Raw genomic sequence first — 17,747 nt, 5'->3', positions numbered from 1 at the left:
CTCGGCCATGCTACCATGAAAAAGTGGATAATTTGGGATCAAAATGTCCAAGAGATTTCATAAAGAACATTTCTCCTGGCAAGAAATCCTTTTCCAGAATTTGATTTAAAAAGAAGAATTGTTGCTGCATTCGAGCTGAATATTTAATGATGGCAGCAGAAGGCTGAAAATGCATTCCTCCAGTTAGAAAGGAAGCAAACGCAAGTGAGTTCAACAGTATTACCACACTACTGCTTTTTCAGATGTTTCTAGGCTATTGAAGGCTTTGAAGTGCAAGATCGTGGAGTGCGCCTAATGTCTACTTAGCTAGCGCATCGGGGTAGCTTAATCTGTGCCATAACATCTTGGGAATATCATCAAAAGCCTTTTCTTATAGAGTTTGTTCGGTTTCAGAAAAGGCCGCCAAAAAGTCCATTTCTGAGCATCCTCAAAAGCAAGTTCTTCTGACCACTAAAATGTTCAGAAAGCAACTTGAGAGCTTTCAAAATTGAAAACTGGCAGCAGTGGGATTCGAACCCACGCCTCCAAAGAGACTGGAGCCTTAATCCAGCGCCTTAGACCGCTCGGCCATGCTACCATGAAAAAGTGGATAATTTTGGATCAAAATGTCCAAGAGATTTCATAAAGAACATTTCTCCTGGCAAGAAATCCTTTTCCAGAATTTGATTTAAAAAGAAGAATTGTTGCTGCATTCGAGCTGAATATTTAATGATGGCAGCAGAAGGCTGAAAATGCATTCCTCCAGTTAGAAAGGAAGCAAACGCAAGTGAGTTCAACAGTATTACCGCACTGCTGCTTTTTCAGATGTTTCTAGGCTATTGAAGTCTTTGAAGTGCAAGATCGTGGAGTGCGCCTAATGTCTACTTAGCTAGCGCATCAGGGTAGCTTAATCTGTGCCATAACATCTTGGGAATATCATCAAAAGCCTTTTCTTATAGAGTTTGTTCGGTTTCAGAAAAGGCCAAAAAGTCCATTTCTGAGCATCATCAAAAGCAAGTTCTTCTGACCACTAAAATGTTCAGAAAGCAACTTGAGAGCTTTCAAAATTGAAAACTGGCAGCAGTGCGATTCGAACCCACGCCTCCAAAGAGGCTGGAGCCTTAATCCAGCGCCTTAGACCGCTCGGCCATGCTACCATGAAAAAGTGGATAATTTGGGATCAAAATGTCCAAGAGATTTCATAAAGAACATTTCTCCTGGCAAGAAATCCTTTTCCAGAATTTGATTTAAAAAGAAGAATTGTTGCTGCATTCGAGCTGAATATTTAATGATGGCAGCAGAAGGCTGAAAATGCATTCCTCCAGTTAGAAAGGAAGCAAACGCAAGTGAGTTCAACAGTATTACCGCACTACTGCTTTTTCAGATGTTTCTAGGCTATTGAAGGCTTTGAAGTGCAAGATCGTGGAGTGCGCCTAATGTCTACTTAGCTAGCGCATCGGGGTAGCTTAATCTGTGCCATAACATCTTGGGAATATCATCAAAAGCCTTTTCTTATAGAGTTTGTTCGGTTTCAGAAAAGGCCAAAAAGTCCATTTCTGAGCATCCTCAAAAGCAAGTTCTTCTGACCACTAAAATGTTCAGAAAGCAACTTGAGAGCTTTCAAAATTGAAAACTGGCAGCAGTGGGATTCGAACCCACGCCTCCAAAGAGACTGGAGCCTTAATCCAGCGCCTTAGACCGCTCGGCCATGCTACCATGAAAAAGTGGATAATGTGGGATCAAAATGTCCAAGAGATTTCATAAAGAACATTTCTCCTGGCAAGAAATCCTTTTCCAGAATTTGATTTAAAAAGAAGAATTGTTGCTGCATTCGAGCTGAATATTTAATGATGGCAGCAGAAGGCTGAAAATGCATTCCTCCAGTTAGAAAGGAAGCAAACGCAAGTGAGTTCAACAGTATTACCGCACTACTGCTTTTTCAGATGTTTCTAGGCTATTGAAGGCTTTGAAGTGCAAGATCGTGGAGTGCGCCTAATGTCTACTTAGCTAGCGCATCGGGGTAGCTTAATCTGTGCCATAACATCTTGGGAATATCATCAAAAGCCTTTTCTTATAGAGTTTGTTCGGTTTCAGAAAAGGCCAAAAAGTCCGTTTCTGAGCATCATCAAAAGCAAGTTCTTCTGACCACTAAAATGTTCAGAAAGCAACTTGAGAGCTTTCAAAATTGAAAACTGGCAGCAGTGGGATTCGAACCCACGCCTCCAAAGAGACTGGAGCCTTAATCCAGCGCATTAGACCGCTCGGCCATGCTACCATGAAAAAGTGGATAATTTTGGATCAAAATGTCCAAGAGATTTCATAAAGAACATTTCTCCTGGCAAGAAATCCTTTTCCAGAATTTGATTTAAAAAGAAGAATTGTTGCTGCATTCGAGCTGAATATTTAATGATGGCAGCAGAAGGCTGAAAATGCATTCCTCCAGTTAGAAAGGAAGCAAACGCAAGTGAGTTCAACAGTATTACCGCACTACTGCTTTTTCAGATGTTTCTAGGCTATTGAAGGCTTTGAAGTGCAAGATCGTGGAGTGCGCCTAATGTCTACTTAGCTAGCGCATCAGGGTAGCTTAATCTGTGCCATAACATCTTGGGAATATCATCAAAAGCCTTTTCTTATAGAGTTTGTTCGGTTTCAGAAAAGGCCAAAAAGTCCATTTCTGAGCATCCTCAAAAGCAAGTTCTTCTGACCACTAAAATGTTCAGAAAGCAACTTGAGAGCTTTCAAAATTGAAAACTGGCAGCAGTGGGATTCGAACCCACGCCTCCAAAGAGACTGGAGCCTTAATCCAGCGCCTTAGACCGCTCGGCCATGCTACCATGAAAAAGTGGATAATTTTGGATCAAAATGTCCAAGAGATTTCATAAAGAACATTTCTCCTGGCAAGAAATCCTTTTCCAGAATTTGATTTAAAAAGAAGAATTGTTGCTGCATTCGAGCTGAATATTTAATGATGGCAGCAGAAGGCTGAAAATGCATTCCTCCAGTTAGAAAGGAAGCAAACGCAAGTGAGTTCAACAGTATTACCGCACTACTGCTTTTTCAGATGTTTCTAGGCTATTGAAGGCTTTGAAGTGCAAGATCGTGGAGTGCGCCTAATGTCTACTTAGCTAGCGCATCAGGGTAGCTTAATCTGTGCCATAACATCTTGGGAATATCATCAAAAGCCTTTTCTTATAGAGTTTGTTCGGTTTCAGAAAAGGCCAAAAAGTCCATTTCTGAGCATCATCAAAAGCAAGTTCTTCTGACCACTAAAATGTTCAGAAAGCAACTTGAGAGCTTTCAAAATTGAAAACTGGCAGCAGTGCGATTCGAACCCACGCCTCCAAAGAGACTGGAGCCTTAATCCAGCGCCTTAGACCGCTCGGCCATGCTACCATGAAAAAGTGGATAATTTGGGATCAAAATGTCCAAGAGATTTCATAAAGAACATTTCTCCTGGCAAGAAATCCTTTTCCAGAATGTGATTTAAAAAGAAGAATTGTTGCTGCATTCGAGCTGAATATTTAATGATGGCAGCAGAAGGCTGAAAATGCATTCCTCCAGTTAGAAAGGAAGCAAACGCAAGTGAGTTCAACAGTATTACCGCACTACTGCTTTTTCAGATGTTTCTAGGCTATTGAAGGCTTTGAAGTGCAAGATCGTGGAGTGCGCCTAATGTCTACTTAGCTAGCGCATCAGGGTAGCTTAATCTGTGCCATAACATCTTGGGAATATCATCAAAAGCCTTTTCTTATAGAGTTTGTTCGGTTTCAGAAAAGGCCAAAAAGTCCATTTCTGAGCATCATCAAAAGCAAGTTCTTCTGACCACTAAAATGTTCAGAAAGCAACTTGAGAGCTTTCAAAATTGAAAACTGGCAGCAGTGCGATTCGAACCCACGCCTCCAAAGAGACTGGAGCCTTAATCCAGCGCCTTAGACCGCTCGGCCATGCTACCATGAAAAAGTGGATAATTTGGGATCAAAATGTCCAAGAGATTTCATAAAGAACATTTCTCCTGGCAAGAAATCCTTTTCCAGAATTTGATTTAAAAAGAAGAATTGTTGCTGCATTCGAGCTGAATATTTAATGATGGCAGCAGAAGGCTGAAAATGCATTCCTCCAGTTAGAAAGGAAGCAAACGCAAGTGAGTTCAACAGTATTACCGCACTGCTGCTTTTTCAGATGTTTCTAGGCTATTGAAGGCTTTGAAGTGCAAGATCGTGGAGTGCGCCTAATGTCTACTTAGCTAGCGCATCAGGGTAGCTTAATCTGTGCCATAACATCTTGGGAATATCATCAAAAGCCTTTTCTTATAGAGTTTGTTCGGTTTCAGAAAAGGCCAAAAAGTCCATTTCTGAGCATCATCAAAAGCAAGTTCTTCTGACCACTAAAATGTTCAGAAAGCAACTTGAGAGCTTTCAAAATTGAAAACTGGCAGCAGTGCGATTCGAACCCACGCCTCCAAAGAGGCTGGAGCCTTAATCCAGCGCCTTAGACCGCTCGGCCATGCTACCATGAAAAAGTGGATAATTTGGGATCAAAATGTCCAAGAGATTTCATAAAGAACATTTCTCCTGGCAAGAAATCCTTTTCCAGAATTTGATTTAAAAAGAAGAATTGTTGCTGCATTCGAGCTGAATATTTAATGATGGCAGCAGAAGGCTGAAAATGCATTCCTCCAGTTAGAAAGGAAGCAAACGCAAGTGAGTTCAACAGTATTACCGCACTACTGCTTTTTCAGATGTTTCTAGGCTATTGAAGGCTTTGAAGTGCAAGATCGTGGAGTGCGCCTAATGTCTACTTAGCTAGCGCATCGGGGTAGCTTAATCTGTGCCATAACATCTTGGGAATATCATCAAAAGCCTTTTCTTATAGAGTTTGTTCGGTTTCAGAAAAGGCCAAAAAGTCCATTTCTGAGCATCCTCAAAAGCAAGTTCTTCTGACCACTAAAATGTTCAGAAAGCAACTTGAGAGCTTTCAAAATTGAAAACTGGCAGCAGTGGGATTCGAACCCACGCCTCCAAAGAGACTGGAGCCTTAATCCAGCGCCTTAGACCGCTCGGCCATGCTACCATGAAAAAGTGGATAATGTGGGATCAAAATGTCCAAGAGATTTCATAAAGAACATTTCTCCTGGCAAGAAATCCTTTTCCAGAATTTGATTTAAAAAGAAGAATTGTTGCTGCATTCGAGCTGAATATTTAATGATGGCAGCAGAAGGCTGAAAATGCATTCCTCCAGTTAGAAAGGAAGCAAACGCAAGTGAGTTCAACAGTATTACCGCACTACTGCTTTTTCAGATGTTTCTAGGCTATTGAAGGCTTTGAAGTGCAAGATCGTGGAGTGCGCCTAATGTCTACTTAGCTAGCGCATCGGGGTAGCTTAATCTGTGCCATAACATCTTGGGAATATCATCAAAAGCCTTTTCTTATAGAGTTTGTTCGGTTTCAGAAAAGGCCAAAAAGTCCGTTTCTGAGCATCATCAAAAGCAAGTTCTTCTGACCACTAAAATGTTCAGAAAGCAACTTGAGAGCTTTCAAAATTGAAAACTGGCAGCAGTGGGATTCGAACCCACGCCTCCAAAGAGACTGGAGCCTTAATCCAGCGCATTAGACCGCTCGGCCATGCTACCATGAAAAAGTGGATAATTTTGGATCAAAATGTCCAAGAGATTTCATAAAGAACATTTCTCCTGGCAAGAAATCCTTTTCCAGAATTTGATTTAAAAAGAAGAATTGTTGCTGCATTCGAGCTGAATATTTAATGATGGCAGCAGAAGGCTGAAAATGCATTCCTCCAGTTAGAAAGGAAGCAAACGCAAGTGAGTTCAACAGTATTACCGCACTACTGCTTTTTCAGATGTTTCTAGGCTATTGAAGGCTTTGAAGTGCAAGATCGTGGAGTGCGCCTAATGTCTACTTAGCTAGCGCATCAGGGTAGCTTAATCTGTGCCATAACATCTTGGGAATATCATCAAAAGCCTTTTCTTATAGAGTTTGTTCGGTTTCAGAAAAGGCCAAAAAGTCCATTTCTGAGCATCATCAAAAGCAAGTTCTTCTGACCACTAAAATGTTCAGAAAGCAACTTGAGAGCTTTCAAAATTGAAAACTGGCAGCAGTGCGATTCGAACCCACGCCTCCAAAGAGACTGGAGCCTTAATCCAGCGCCTTAGACCGCTCGGCCATGCTACCATGAAAAAGTGGATAATTTGGGATCAAAATGTCCAAGAGATTTCATAAAGAACATTTCTCCTGGCAAGAAATCCTTTTCCAGAATGTGATTTAAAAAGAAGAATTGTTGCTGCATTCGAGCTGAATATTTAATGATGGCAGCAGAAGGCTGAAAATGCATTCCTCCAGTTAGAAAGGAAGCAAACGCAAGTGAGTTCAACAGTATTACCGCACTACTGCTTTTTCAGATGTTTCTAGGCTATTGAAGGCTTTGAAGTGCAAGATCGTGGAGTGCGCCTAATGTCTACTTAGCTAGCGCATCAGGGTAGCTTAATCTGTGCCATAACATCTTGGGAATATCATCAAAAGCCTTTTCTTATAGAGTTTGTTCGGTTTCAGAAAAGGCCAAAAAGTCCATTTCTGAGCATCATCAAAAGCAAGTTCTTCTGACCACTAAAATGTTCAGAAAGCAACTTGAGAGCTTTCAAAATTGAAAACTGGCAGCAGTGCGATTCGAACCCACGCCTCCAAAGAGACTGGAGCCTTAATCCAGCGCCTTAGACCGCTCGGCCATGCTACCATGAAAAAGTGGATAATTTGGGATCAAAATGTCCAAGAGATTTCATAAAGAACATTTCTCCTGGCAAGAAATCCTTTTCCAGAATTTGATTTAAAAAGAAGAATTGTTGCTGCATTCGAGCTGAATATTTAATGATGGCAGCAGAAGGCTGAAAATGCATTCCTCCAGTTAGAAAGGAAGCAAACGCAAGTGAGTTCAACAGTATTACCGCACTGCTGCTTTTTCAGATGTTTCTAGGCTATTGAAGTCTTTGAAGTGCAAGATCGTGGAGTGCGCCTAATGTCTACTTAGCTAGCGCATCAGGGTAGCTTAATCTGTGCCATAACATCTTGGGAATATCATCAAAAGCCTTTTCTTATAGAGTTTGTTCGGTTTCAGAAAAGGCCAAAAAGTCCATTTCTGAGCATCATCAAAAGCAAGTTCTTCTGACCACTAAAATGTTCAGAAAGCAACTTGAGAGCTTTCAAAATTGAAAACTGGCAGCAGTGCGATTCGAACCCACGCCTCCAAAGAGGCTGGAGCCTTAATCCAGCGCCTTAGACCGCTCGGCCATGCTACCATGAAAAAGTGGATAATTTGGGATCAAAATGTCCAAGAGATTTCATAAAGAACATTTCTCCTGGCAAGAAATCCTTTTCCAGAATTTGATTTAAAAAGAAGAATTGTTGCTGCATTCGAGCTGAATATTTAATGATGGCAGCAGAAGGCTGAAAATGCATTCCTCCAGTTAGAAAGGAAGCAAACGCAAGTGAGTTCAACAGTATTACCGCACTACTGCTTTTTCAGATGTTTCTAGGCTATTGAAGGCTTTGAAGTGCAAGATCGTGGAGTGCGCCTAATGTCTACTTAGCTAGCGCATCGGGGTAGCTTAATCTGTGCCATAACATCTTGGGAATATCATCAAAAGCCTTTTCTTATAGAGTTTGTTCGGTTTCAGAAAAGGCCAAAAAGTCCGTTTCTGAGCATCATCAAAAGCAAGTTCTTCTGACCACTAAAATGTTCAGAAAGCAACTTGAGAGCTTTCAAAATTGAAAACTGGCAGCAGTGGGATTCGAACCCACGCCTCCAAAGAGACTGGAGCCTTAATCCAGCGCCTTAGACCGCTCGGCCATGCTACCATGAAAAAGTGGATAATGTGGGATCAAAATGTCCAAGAGATTTCATAAAGAACATTTCTCCTGGCAAGAAATCCTTTTCCAGAATTTGATTTAAAAAGAAGAATTGTTGCTGCATTCGAGCTGAATATTTAATGATGGCAGCAGAAGGCTGAAAATGCATTCCTCCAGTTAGAAAGGAAGCAAACGCAAGTGAGTTCAACAGTATTACCGCACTACTGCTTTTTCAGATGTTTCTAGGCTATTGAAGGCTTTGAAGTGCAAGATCGTGGAGTGCGCCTAATGTCTACTTAGCTAGCGCATCGGGGTAGCTTAATCTGTGCCATAACATCTTGGGAATATCATCAAAAGCCTTTTCTTATAGAGTTTGTTCGGTTTCAGAAAAGGCCAAAAAGTCCGTTTCTGAGCATCATCAAAAGCAAGTTCTTCTGACCACTAAAATGTTCAGAAAGCAACTTGAGAGCTTTCAAAATTGAAAACTGGCAGCAGTGGGATTCGAACCCACGCCTCCAAAGAGACTGGAGCCTTAATCCAGCGCATTAGACCGCTCGGCCATGCTACCATGAAAAAGTGGATAATTTTGGATCAAAATGTCCAAGAGATTTCATAAAGAACATTTCTCCTGGCAAGAAATCCTTTTCCAGAATTTGATTTAAAAAGAAGAATTGTTGCTGCATTCGAGCTGAATATTTAATGATGGCAGCAGAAGGCTGAAAATGCATTCCTCCAGTTAGAAAGGAAGCAAACGCAAGTGAGTTCAACAGTATTACCACACTACTGCTTTTTCAGATGTTTCTAGGCTATTGAAGGCTTTGAAGTGCAAGATCGTGGAGTGCGCCTAATGTCTACTTAGCTAGCGCATCAGGGTAGCTTAATCTGTGCCATAACATCTTGGGAATATCATCAAAAGCCTTTTCTTATAGAGTTTGTTCGGTTTCAGAAAAGGCCAAAAAGTCCATTTCTGAGCATCCTCAAAAGCAAGTTCTTCTGACCACTAAAATGTTCAGAAAGCAACTTGAGAGCTTTCAAAATTGAAAACTGGCAGCAGTGGGATTCGAACCCACGCCTCCAAAGAGACTGGAGCCTTAATCCAGCGCCTTAGACCGCTCGGCCATGCTACCATGAAAAAGTGGATAATTTTGGATCAAAATGTCCAAGAGATTTCATAAAGAACATTTCTCCTGGCAAGAAATCCTTTTCCAGAATTTGATTTAAAAAGAAGAATTGTTGCTGCATTCGAGCTGAATATTTAATGATGGCAGCAGAAGGCTGAAAATGCATTCCTCCAGTTAGAAAGGAAGCAAACGCAAGTGAGTTCAACAGTATTACCGCACTACTGCTTTTTCAGATGTTTCTAGGCTATTGAAGGCTTTGAAGTGCCAGATCGTGGAGTGCGCCTAATGTCTACTTAGCTAGCGCATCAGGGTAGCTTAATCTGTGCCATAACATCTTGGGAATATCATCAAAAGCCTTTTCTTATAGAGTTTGTTCGGTTTCAGAAAAGGCCAAAAAGTCCATTTCTGAGCATCATCAAAAGCAAGTTCTTCTGACCACTAAAATGTTCAGAAAGCAACTTGAGAGCTTTCAAAATTGAAAACTGGCAGCAGTGCGATTCGAACCCACGCCTCCAAAGAGACTGGAGCCTTAATCCAGCGCCTTAGACCGCTCGGCCATGCTACCATGAAAAAGTGGATAATTTGGGATCAAAATGTCCAAGAGATTTCATAAAGAACATTTCTCCTGGCAAGAAATCCTTTTCCAGAATTTGATTTAAAAAGAAGAATTGTTGCTGCATTCGAGCTGAATATTTAATGATGGCAGCAGAAGGCTGAAAATGCATTCCTCCAGTTAGAAAGGAAGCAAACGCAAGTGAGTTCAACAGTATTACCACACTACTGCTTTTTCAGATGTTTCTAGGCTATTGAAGGCTTTGAAGTGCAAGATCGTGGAGTGCGCCTAATGTCTACTTAGCTAGCGCATCGGGGTAGCTTAATCTGTGCCATAACATCTTGGGAATATCATCAAAAGCCTTTTCTTATAGAGTTTGTTCGGTTTCAGAAAAGGCCAAAAAGTCCATTTCTGAGCATCCTCAAAAGCAAGTTCTTCTGACCACTAAAATGTTCAGAAAGCAACTTGAGAGCTTTCAAAATTGAAAACTGGCAGCAGTGGGATTCGAACCCACGCCTCCAAAGAGACTGGAGCCTTAATCCAGCGCCTTAGACCGCTCGGCCATGCTAACATTAAAAAGTGGATAATTTTGGATCAAAATGTCCAAGAGATTTCATAAAGAACATTTCTCCTGGCAAGAAATCCTTTTCCAGAATTTGATTTAAAAAGAAGAATTGTTGCTGCATTCGAGCTGAATATTTAATGATGGCAGCAGAAGGCTGAAAATGCATTCCTCCAGTTAGAAAGGAAGCAAACGCAAGTGAGTTCAACAGTATTACCGCACTACTGCTTTTTCAGATGTTTCTAGGCTATTGAAGGCTTTGAAGTGCAAGATCGTGGAGTGCGCCTAATGTCTACTTAGCTAGCGCATCAGGGTAGCTTAATCTGTGCCATAACATCTTGGGAATATCATCAAAAGCCTTTTCTTATAGAGTTTGTTCGGTTTCAGAAAAGGCCAAAAAGTCCATTTCTGAGCATCATCAAAAGCAAGTTCTTCTGACCACTAAAATGTTCAGAAAGCAACTTGAGAGCTTTCAAAATTGAAAACTGGCAGCAGTGCGATTCGAACCCACGCCTCCAAAGAGACTGGAGCCTTAATCCAGCGCCTTAGACCGCTCGGCCATGCTACCATGAAAAACTGGATAATTTGGGATCAAAATGTCCAAGAGATTTCATAAAGAACATTTCTCCTGGCAAGAAATCCTTTTCCAGAATTTGATTTAAAAAGAAGAATTGTTGCTGCATTCGAGCTGAATATTTAATGATGGCAGCAGAAGGCTGAAAATGCATTCCTCCAGTTAGAAAGGAAGCAAACGCAAGTGAGTTCAACAGTATTACCGCACTACTGCTTTTTCAGATGTTTCTAGGCTATTGAAGGCTTTGAAGTGCAAGATCGTGGAGTGCGCCTAATGTCTACTTAGCTAGCGCATCGGGGTAGCTTAATCTGTGCCATAACATCTTGGGAATATCATCAAAAGCCTTTTCTTATAGAGTTTGTTCGGTTTCAGAAAAGGCCAAAAAGTCCATTTCTGAGCATCCTCAAAAGCAAGTTCTTCTGACCACTAAAATGTTCAGAAAGCAACTTGAGAGCTTTCAAAATTGAAAACTGGCAGCAGTGGGATTCGAACCCACGCCTCCAAAGAGACTGGAGCCTTAATCCAGCGCCTTAGACCGCTCGGCCATGCTACCATGAAAAAGTGGATAATGTGGGATCAAAATGTCCAAGAGATTTCATAAAGAACATTTCTCCTGGCAAGAAATCCTTTTCCAGAATTTGATTTAAAAAGAAGAATTGTTGCTGCATTCGAGCTGAATATTTAATGATGGCAGCAGAAGGCTGAAAATGCATTCCTCCAGTTAGAAAGGAAGCAAACGCAAGTGAGTTCAACAGTATTACCGCACTACTGCTTTTTCAGATGTTTCTAGGCTATTGAAGGCTTTGAAGTGCAAGATCGTGGAGTGCGCCTAATGTCTACTTAGCTAGCGCATCGGGGTAGCTTAATCTGTGCCATAACATCTTGGGAATATCATCAAAAGCCTTTTCTTATAGAGTTTGTTCGGTTTCAGAAAAGGCCAAAAAGTCCGTTTCTGAGCATCATCAAAAGCAAGTTCTTCTGACCACTAAAATGTTCAGAAAGCAACTTGAGAGCTTTCAAAATTGAAAACTGGCAGCAGTGGGATTCGAACCCACGCCTCCAAAGAGACTGGAGCCTTAATCCAGCGCATTAGACCGCTCGGCCATGCTACCATGAAAAAGTGGATAATTTTGGATCAAAATGTCCAAGAGATTTCATAAAGAACATTTCTCCTGGCAAGAAATCCTTTTCCAGAATTTGATTTAAAAAGAAGAATTGTTGCTGCATTCGAGCTGAATATTTAATGATGGCAGCAGAAGGCTGAAAATGCATTCCTCCAGTTAGAAAGGAAGCAAACGCAAGTGAGTTCAACAGTATTACCGCACTACTGCTTTTTCAGATGTTTCTAGGCTATTGAAGGCTTTAAAGTGCAAGATCGTGGAGTGCGCCTAATGTCTACTTAGCTAGCGCATCAGGGTAGCTTAATCTGTGCCATAACATCTTGGGAATATCATCAAAAGCCTTTTCTTATAGAGTTTGTTCGGTTTCAGAAAAGGCCAAAAAGTCCATTTCTGAGCATCCTCAAAAGCAAGTTCTTCTGACCACTAAAATGTTCAGAAAGCAACTTGAGAGCTTTCAAAATTGAAAACTGGCAGCAGTGGGATTCGAACCCACGCCTCCAAAGAGACTGGAGCCTTAATCCAGCGCCTTAGACCGCTCGGCCATGCTACCATGAAAAAGTGGATAATTTTGGATCAAAATGTCCAAGAGATTTCATAAAGAACATTTCTCCTGGCAAGAAATCCTTTTCCAGAATTTGATTTAAAAAGAAGAATTGTTGCTGCATTCGAGCTGAATATTTAATGATGGCAGCAGAAGGCTGAAAATGCATTCCTCCAGTTAGAAAGGAAGCAAACGCAAGTGAGTTCAACAGTATTACCGCACTACTGCTTTTTCAGATGTTTCTAGGCTATTGAAGGCTTTGAAGTGCAAGATCGTGGAGTGCGCCTAATGTCTACTTAGCTAGCGCATCAGGGTAGCTTAATCTGTGCCATAACATCTTGGTAATATCATCAAAAGCCTTTTCTTATAGAGTTTGTTCGGTTTCAGAAAAGGCCAAAAAGTCCATTTCTGAGCATCATCAAAAGCAAGTTCTTCTGACCACTAAAATGTTCAGAAAGCAACTTGAGAGCTTTCAAAATTGAAAACTGGCAGCAGTGCGATTCGAACCCACGCCTCCAAAGAGACTGGAGCCTTAATCCAGCGCCTTAGACCGCTCGGCCATGCTACCATGAAAAAGTGGATAATTTGGGATCAAAATGTCCAAGAGATTTCATAAAGAACATTTCTCCTGGCAAGAAATCCTTTTCCAGAATTTGATTTAAAAAGAAGAATTGTTGCTGCATTCGAGCTGAATATTTAATGATGGCAGCAGAAGGCTGAAAATGCATTCCTCCAGTTAGAAAGGAAGCAAACGCAAGTGAGTTCAACAGTATTACCACACTACTGCTTTTTCAGATGTTTCTAGGCTATTGAAGGCTTTGAAGTGCAAGATCGTGGAGTGCGCCTAATGTCTACTTAGCTAGCGCATCGGGGTAGCTTAATCTGTGCCATAACATCTTGGGAATATCATCAAAAGCCTTTTCTTATAGAGTTTGTTCGGTTTCAGAAAAGGCCAAAAAGTCCATTTCTGAGCATCCTCAAAAGCAAGTTCTTCTGACCACTAAAATGTTCAGAAAGCAACTTGAGAGCTTTCAAAATTGAAAACTGGCAGCAGTGGGATTCGAACCCACGCCTCCAAAGAGACTGGAGCCTTAATCCAGCGCCTTAGACCGCTCGGCCATGCTACCATGAAAAAGTGGATAATTTTGGATCAAAATGTCCAAGAGATTTCATAAAGAACATTTCTCCTGGCAAGAAATCCTTTTCCAGAATTTGATTTAAAAAGAAGAATTGTTGCTGCATTCGAGCTGAATATTTAATGATGGCAGCAGAAGGCTGAAAATGCATTCCTCCAGTTAGAAAGGAAGCAAACGCAAGTGAGTTCAACAGTATTACCGCACTACTGCTTTTTCAGATGTTTCTAGGCTATTGAAGGCTTTGAAGTGCAAGATCGTGGAGTGCGCCTAATGTCTACTTAGCTAGCGCATCAGGGTAGCTTAATCTGTGCCATAACATCTTGGGAATATCATCAAAAGCCTTTTCTTATAGAGTTTGTTCGGTTTCAGAAAAGGCCAAAAAGTCCATTTCTGAGCATCATCAAAAGCAAGTTCTTCTGACCACTAAAATGTTCAGAAAGCAACTTGAGAGCTTTCAAAATTGAAAACTGGCAGCAGTGCGATTCGAACCCACGCCTCCAAAGAGACTGGAGCCTTAATCCAGCGCCTTAGACCGCTCGGCCATGCTACCATGAAAAAGTGGATAATTTGGGATCAAAATGTCCAAGAGATTTCATAAAGAACATTTCTCCTGGCAAGAAATCCTTTTCCAGAATTTGATTTAAAAAGAAGAATTGTTGCTGCATTCGAGCTGAATATTTAATGATGGCAGCAGAAGGCTGAAAATGCATTCCTCCAGTTAGAAAGGAAGCAAACGCAAGTGAGTTCAACAGTATTACCGCACTACTGCTTTTTCAGATGTTTCTAGGCTATTGAAGGCTTTGAAGTGCAAGATCGTGGAGTGCGCCTAATGTCTACTTAGCTAGCGCATCGGGGTAGCTTAATCTGTGCCATAACATCTTGGGAATATCATCAAAAGCCTTTTCTTATAGAGTTTGTTCGGTTTCAGAAAAGGCCGCCAAAAAGTCCATTTCTGAGCATCCTCAAAAGCAAGTTCTTCTGACCACTAAAATGTTCAGAAAGCAACTTGAGAGCTTTCAAAATTGAAAACTGGCAGCAGTGGGATTCGAACACACGCCTCCAAAGAGACTGGAGCCTTAATCCAGCGCCTTAGACCGCTCGGCCATGCTACCATGAAAAAGTGGATAATTTTGGATCAAAATGTCCAAGAGATTTCATAAAGAACATTTCTCCTGGCAAGAAATCCTTTTCCAGAATTTGATTTAAAAAGAAGAATTGTTGCTGCATTCGAGCTGAATATTTAATGATGGCAGCAGAAGGCTGAAAATGCATTCCTCCAGTTAGAAAGGAAGCAAACGCAAGTGAGTTCAACAGTATTACCGCACTACTGCTTTTTCAGATGTTTCTAGGCTATTGAAGGCTTTGAAGTGCAAGATCGTGGAGTGCGCCTAATGTCTACTTAGCTAGCGCATCAGGGTAGCTTAATCTGTGCCATAACATCTTGGGAATATCATCAAAAGCCTTTTCTTATAGAGTTTGTTCGGTTTCAGAAAAGGCCAAAAAGTCCATTTCTGAGCATCATCAAAAGCAAGTTCTTCTGACCACTAAAATGTTCAGAAAGCAACTTGAGAGCTTTCAAAATTGAAAACTGGCAGCAGTGCGATTCGAACCCACGCCTCCAAAGAGACTGGAGCCTTAAAGGGGTGGTCTCGCGAAACCAAGTGGGGTTATACACTTCCGTATGGCCATATTAATGCACTTTGTAATGTACATCGTGCATTAAATATGAGCCATACAGAAGTTATTCCACTTACCTGCTCCGTTGCTAGCGTCCTCGTCTCCATGGTTCCGACTAAATTCGCTGGCAGCTTGCTTTTTTAGACGCGCTTGCGCAGTCCGGTCTTCTCCATTAAGCACGAGCCGCTTCAGTGTGCTCCCCGCTACAGCTCTTCTGCGCATGCGCAGACGAGCTGTCACTGCTCGGGAGCGCGCTGAAGCGGCCATTCTGCACCATCCTCTGTTAGAGGAAGGTGCAGAAACTGGAGCTGCCCAGCGGAGAAGCCCAGCCCAGCCCAGCCCAGCCCAGCAGCCCCGAGAAGCCTCCCAGGTAAGTGATGGGTCGGGGGGGGGGGCTGCCGCTGCGCCGGGCTGCGCCGGGGGGGGGGCTGCCGCTGCGCCGGGCTGCGCCGGGGGGGGGGGCTGCCGCTGCGCCGGGCTGCGCCGGGGGGGGGCTGCCGCTGCGCCGGGCTGCGCCGGAGGGGGCTGTCGCTGCGCCGGGCTGCGCCGGGGGGGGCTGTCGCTGCGCCGGGGGGGGCTGCCGCTGTGATGGGGGGGCTGTCGCTAGGCCGGGGGGGGCTGCCGCTGCGCCGGGCTGCGCCGGGGGGGCTGTCGCTAGGCCGGGGGAACTAGCGCTGGGCTCCGGAACCTAGCGCTGGGCTCCGGGGCCTTCACCTGGGCTGAGGGTCTAGCGCTGGGGAGCCGGGGGCTAGCGCCGGTTACCTGCTGTCTGGTCGGCGGCTGCGGGGCGTCTGGTCGGCGGCTGCGATGCGTCCGGTTGCCATGGAGACACAGCTGGCGGCGTCTCGGGAGCGCGCACGTCGGGCTGCAGCGAGCGACGGGGAAAGAGCCGGCGGCCATCTTGAGGAAACTTTTATAAGTTGCTGAAACGCTGGAACGGTAAGTACGAACCAGCTAGAAATGTCATTTACAGGGGGGCTTTGTAATGTATGTTTAATGGGGGGGACTGGGCAAAAAAAAAAATTAACTGCTTCCTCGAGACATCTCCTTTAATCCAGCGCCTTAGACCGCTCGGCCATGCTACCATGAAAAAGTGGATAATTTTGGATCAAAATGTCCAAGAGATTTCATAAAGAACATTTCTCCTGGCAAGAAATCCTTTTCCAGAATTTGATTTAAAAAGAAGAATTGTTGCTGCATTCGAGCTGAATATTTAATGATGGCAGCAGAAGGCTGAAAATGCATTCCTCCAGTTAGAAAGGAAGCAAACGCAAGTGAGTTCAACAGTATTACCGCACTACTGCTTTTTCAGATGTTTCTAGGCTATTGAAGGCTTTGAAGTGCAAGATCGTGGAGTGCGCCTAATGTCTACTTAGCTAGCGCATCAGGGTAGCTTAATCTGTGCCATAACATCTTGGGAATATCATCAAAAGCCTTTTCTTATAGAGTTTGTTCGGTTTCAGAAAAGGCCAAAAAGTCCATTTCTGAGCATCATCAAAAGCAAGTTCTTCTGACCACTAAAATGTTCAGAAAGCAACTTGAGAGCTTTCAAAATTGAAAACTGGCAGCAGTGGGATTTGAACCCACGCCTCCAAAGAGACTGGAGCCTTAATCCAGCGCCTTAGACCGCTCGGCCATGCTACCATGAAAAAGTGGATAATGTGGGATCAAAATGTCCAAGAGATTTCATAAAGAACATTTCTCCTGGCAAGAAATCCTTTTCCAGAATTTGATTTAAAAAGAAGAATTGTTGCTGCATTCGAGCTGAATATTTAATGATGGCAGCAGAAGGCTGAAAATGCATTCCTCCAGTTAGAAAGGAAGCAAACGCAAGTGTGTTCAACAGTATTACCGCACTACTGCTTTTTCAGATGTTTCTAGGCTATTGAAGGCTTTGAAGTGCAAGATCGTGGAGTGCGCCTAATGTCTACTTAGCTGGCGCATCGGGGTAGCTTAATCTGTGCCATAACATCTTGGGAATATCATCAAAAGCCTTTTCTTATAGAGTTTGTTCGGTTTCAGAAAAGGCCAAAAAGTCCGTTTCTGAGCATCATCAAAAGCAAGTTCTTCTGACCACTAAAATGTTCAGAAAGCAACTTGAGAGCTTTCAAAATTGAAAACTGGCAGCAGTGGGATTCGAACCCACGCCTCCAAAGAGACTGGAGCCTTAATCCAGCGCATTAGACCGCTCGGCCATGCTACCATGAAATAGTGGATAATTTTGGATCAAAATGTCCAAGAGATTTCATAAAGAACATTTCTCCTGGCAAGAAATCCTTTTCCAGAATTTGATTTAAAAAGAAGAATTGTTGCTGCATTCGAGCTGAATATTTAATGATGGCAGCAGAAGGCTGAAAATGCATTCCTCCAGTTAGAAAGGAAGCAAACGCAAGTGAGTTCAACAGTATTACCGCACTACTGCTTTTTCAGATGTTTCTAGGCTATTGAAGGCTTTGAAGTGCAAGATCGTGGAGTGCGCCTAATGTCTACTTAGCTAGCGCATCAGGGTAGCTTAATCTGTGCCATAACATCTTGGGAATATCATCAAAAGCCTTTTCTTATAGAGTTTGTTCGGTTTCAGAAAAGGCCAAAAAGTCCATTTCTGAGCATCATCAAAAGCAAGTTCT

The 17,747-nt window shown here is 42.7% G+C and overlaps 9 non-coding genes across 9 annotated transcripts; all 9 read right to left on the bottom strand.

Annotated features, from left to right (window-relative positions):
- Positions 1–495: 495 nt before the first annotated feature.
- TRNAL-AAG (transfer RNA leucine (anticodon AAG)) lies at positions 496–577 on the bottom strand. The gene has a single exon. It is a non-coding gene; the product is annotated as a tRNA-Leu (tRNA).
- A 1,036-nt stretch (positions 578–1,613) lies between these two features.
- Positions 1,614–1,695, bottom strand: TRNAL-AAG (transfer RNA leucine (anticodon AAG)). Its single transcript has one exon. It is a non-coding gene; the product is annotated as a tRNA-Leu (tRNA).
- Positions 1,696–2,731: 1,036 nt separating this feature from the next.
- Positions 2,732–2,813, bottom strand: TRNAL-AAG (transfer RNA leucine (anticodon AAG)). Its single transcript has one exon. It is a non-coding gene; the product is annotated as a tRNA-Leu (tRNA).
- A 2,154-nt stretch (positions 2,814–4,967) lies between these two features.
- On the bottom strand, positions 4,968–5,049 carry TRNAL-AAG (transfer RNA leucine (anticodon AAG)). The gene has a single exon. It is a non-coding gene; the product is annotated as a tRNA-Leu (tRNA).
- A 2,713-nt stretch (positions 5,050–7,762) lies between these two features.
- TRNAL-AAG (transfer RNA leucine (anticodon AAG)) lies at positions 7,763–7,844 on the bottom strand. The gene has a single exon. It is a non-coding gene; the product is annotated as a tRNA-Leu (tRNA).
- A 1,036-nt stretch (positions 7,845–8,880) lies between these two features.
- On the bottom strand, positions 8,881–8,962 carry TRNAL-AAG (transfer RNA leucine (anticodon AAG)). Its single transcript has one exon. It is a non-coding gene; the product is annotated as a tRNA-Leu (tRNA).
- A 2,154-nt stretch (positions 8,963–11,116) lies between these two features.
- TRNAL-AAG (transfer RNA leucine (anticodon AAG)) lies at positions 11,117–11,198 on the bottom strand. The gene has a single exon. It is a non-coding gene; the product is annotated as a tRNA-Leu (tRNA).
- Positions 11,199–12,234: 1,036 nt separating this feature from the next.
- TRNAL-AAG (transfer RNA leucine (anticodon AAG)) lies at positions 12,235–12,316 on the bottom strand. The gene has a single exon. It is a non-coding gene; the product is annotated as a tRNA-Leu (tRNA).
- Positions 12,317–13,352: 1,036 nt separating this feature from the next.
- Positions 13,353–13,434, bottom strand: TRNAL-AAG (transfer RNA leucine (anticodon AAG)). Its single transcript has one exon. It is a non-coding gene; the product is annotated as a tRNA-Leu (tRNA).
- Between the last annotated feature and the right edge of the window lie 4,313 nt (positions 13,435–17,747).

This window comes from Eleutherodactylus coqui, chromosome 13 (assembly GCF_035609145.1).
Source record: "Eleutherodactylus coqui strain aEleCoq1 chromosome 13, aEleCoq1.hap1, whole genome shotgun sequence".
NCBI lineage: Eukaryota > Metazoa > Chordata > Amphibia > Anura > Eleutherodactylidae > Eleutherodactylus > Eleutherodactylus coqui.
Note: the sequence above shows the minus strand (reverse complement) of the source record. Positions and strands in the feature narration are given on the sequence as shown.